Source organism: Daucus carota, chromosome 2 (genome assembly GCF_001625215.2).
Source record: "Daucus carota subsp. sativus chromosome 2, DH1 v3.0, whole genome shotgun sequence".
In the NCBI taxonomy this organism is placed as follows: Eukaryota; Viridiplantae; Streptophyta; class Magnoliopsida; order Apiales; family Apiaceae; genus Daucus; species Daucus carota.
Genome location: NC_030382.2, coordinates 40,550,677 through 40,554,186, shown reverse-complemented (window position 1 = coordinate 40,554,186; position 3,510 = coordinate 40,550,677). Strand labels below are relative to the sequence as shown.

At 39.2% G+C, this 3,510-nt stretch overlaps 1 pseudogene; it reads left to right on the top strand.

Moving 5' to 3' along the window:
- Positions 1–2,123: 2,123 nt before the first annotated feature.
- LOC108209106 (cytochrome P450 77A3-like) lies at positions 2,124–3,298 on the top strand (annotated as a pseudogene).
- The last annotated feature ends 212 nt before the right edge of the window (positions 3,299–3,510 follow it).

Here is a 3,510-nt window from a genome sequence, read left to right as displayed (position 1 = left end):
GTTAAATAAACCACTAGAATAAAGTGAATAATTGGTGTGTGAAGTCTTGTGGTGTTCGTAACGCATTTACACTGCGAAGCGCTCTGACCTTAGACCGAGCAATTAATCACCAATAAAAAGAGACAAAAAGAAAAAAAAAATATAGTGAATAAAATAGAAGGGTGTGGACATTCTTTGGGACCTTGGCTTTAGTTGGACTTGAGTGACGGGGTGTTAGTTTTAAACTTTTATGATTCTTGATTGGGATTCTGTGGGAGTAGTAGTTTTTGTCTTGTCTCAATAAAAGAGCATGCTTGCACACACGGGCACTCCACACTTGTAAATAGAAGAGTAATTGACTTAGTAGCGAGAGAGATGAAATTCGAGAACATTAGCACAATCTGAGGTATTATGATTGGCAAGGCAATTACTTCATAGTTCACTCATTCATCACGTAGTTGCATTCATGCATTGCATTGTATTATTGTATAGTGTCGTTGACGCTTGAGGACAAGCATCAGTTTAAGTTTGGGGGTGTGATAAGTGGTATTTATACGCACTTATAGGCCTTCATTTCCACTTAAATTGGTTGGTTGTACTTAAGTGTTTAGTGTCTTTTGATGTGTTTTTAGTGTTTTTCTGTGCAGGTCACGAGTTGAGGTGATGAAGTGATTTTCTATCATTTTAGGTTGTTTTTGGTGCATTATTTGCAAGAATAGAGAATTGTGGATTCCTCACGACTTGGGATTTTGTGGGTACATCTTCTACAAACCCTCACGAGAACACACTCGTCCACTAGAGCTATCTAGGGGTTTAAAGGGCTTGTTGCATATGCTAAATGCAACCGTGATCACCTACGGAAGTGGTACTAGAGCGAGGAAGGGCATGCACGCGAGAACGAGCTGAAAACGAAGAAACAGGCTGCCAGTGGCAGAAAGTAGCGCCCCCGCGCTAACTCTTAGCGCGCCCGCGCTAGTCCAAAGTCAGAAAGTAGCGCCCCCGCGCTAGTTCTTAGCGCGCCCGCGCTACATTAAAGCCAACTAGCGCGCCTGCGCTAGTTTAGCGCGGCCGCGCCCAGCAGAAGTGTTCCGGGCCGATTTTTACAGCTTTTCTGACGGATTTTAGCAGCGGTCGAGGCCCGGTTGACTTGGTCAATTTATTTTAAATTCTCATGTGTAAAACCCTAGCCTCCAAGTAGTTTGTAGTAGAGAACAATATCGTAATCATAGTTTTAGTTTCTATTCGAAGCACAATATCAGTTTGTATTGGATCGTTCTTTGCGAGGAAGTGACAGTTTCGAGCAAGATCGTGAACATCAAATCTGTAACGTGTGATCATTATTATTAATTCAAGCATTTTTATTCTATTTAATTCTTGTCTTTTCTTTATCATGCTTTCATTAGAACCCATGATGTCGATTAGTTCGATTATGAACTAACCGCTTTCATGGGATTCTAATGGATTTATCGATGTAGTCTAGTAACGAATATTAATTACTCGATTTTGTGACATACGTTGATTTCTTTGCATGAGCCGTGCTTATTCTTCTTAGGAGCGTAGCTAACTTCTAAGTTGTTTGTTAATTCTTTCTGAAGCGAGAGTGGATGATTGAATTTAGAACTATGCCATGTAAACATAGGATTATGTGAATGAAACATCATTTGTGATAGACTTGAACTATTTTTATCACCCTGTGTAATCACGATAGACGACTTGTTATTAAACCTCTCTGCTTACACTACCGCTATAGAGATATAGGGTCTGAGCTTTGTGGGTGTCCATGAGATTTCTATCTTAATTGTGGATTTTGATTGGTACGATATGTGTGCAACGAGAGTTGGCATGTATTACTTTCGTGTTGTCTGATTAGGATCAACAGTCACATGATAATCAGTAATTTCAATTCTAGATGAATTCGATAATGAAGTTAGAATCCCATGTGTTTTCCTATTCTGAATCTGATTAGTAATTTTAATTATTAGTATAAAAGAAACCAATCCTTGTTAATTGTCTTGGCAGTGATAATTGATCATACATTGTTGCATAGGTGCGTATTCTTAATTCACCAGTCTCTGTGGGAACGAACTTAATATATTACTTGTGATCACGTGCGCTTGCGTGTAGATTTTTGCGAACAGATCGCGATGGACAGGCTTATTAATCGTTTGAAGTCGGAAGCGGATGCGAATAATGGCGTCGTTTGGGTGCTGAAAAATGTGCGGTTTGCATTTTTTTGCATACTTTTGGCTACGTGTTTTGGTAACGATTTGGATGAGGAAACGAACGAACGGGTTGATCATATGATGAAAAAAGTGTTAAATACACTTGAGCCGAGAGTCGATGATTTTTTACCCGTTTTGGGAATATTTTTCTCGAAACAAAAGAAAAAAACAATTGAAGTTCGAAAGGAACAATTGGAAACTGTGATTCCTTTAGTCAGACGACGAATATTAGCGTATGACGATTCACTTATATCTTTTTCATATTTAGACACCCTTTTCGACTTGGAAATTGAAGGTTGAAAAGTGGGTCTAATTGACACTGAAATCGTAACGCTCTGCTCGGAATTTCTGAATGGCGGGACCGACACTACAGCCACCGCTTTGGAGTGGGCCATAGCTCGATTTATCGACAATCCAAATGTTCAATCAAAGCTGTACGATGAAATTGTGAAGACCGTGGGCAAGAACAAGAAAATCGACGAAAAGGATATAGAAAAAATGCCCTATTTAAATGCCGTGACAAAGGAATTGCTAAGGAAACACCCTCCTACATATTTTGTTTTAGTCATGCTGTTACTGAGCCCTCAAAGCTAGCAGGCTACGACATTCCCTTGGGAACTACTGTGGAATTTTTCACTCCACCAATCGGGAATGATCCAAAAATCTGGTCCGATCCCGAAAAATTCAACCCGGACCGATTTCTTACTGGTGGCGAGGACGCGGATATCACTGGCGTGACCGGGGTGAAAATGATGCCGTTCAGCGTGGGGAGAAGAATCTGTCCAGGAGCAAGCATGGCAACAATTCACCTAAATTTGATGATAGCAAGGCTTGTTCAAGAATTCGAATGGAGTGCATATCCGGAGAATAGCAAGATAGATTTCAGTGAAAAGCTGGAGTTCATTGTTGTGATGAAGAATCCTCTGAGGGCCATGATTAAGCCTAGAGTGTGAGTGCCATTTCACATAGCATGGTGCATTTTAATTACATTTATACCAGACACATAGTATATTTCTGAAACTATTGTTCAAGTTTGTAATTTCTTGATGACCATATGATGCAGATCCATGATTGGAATTATTTGAATAAATAAATTACACCAGTTAAATTTCTTTTAAAGGTTGTTTCTCTGAAATCCTTTTGATTGGGTCTTGTTGATCGTTCTCTCTCTGTTTTTTTAAGCTTGATTGTTGATTAGGTCTTGAAAATTGTTCCCAAATTTTTGTTCCAAATTATTATTGGTTCCACCCATGTTAATAATAATAGGATTCGCACATAAAATACTTGATTAAAATTCTCTCAGCTTATT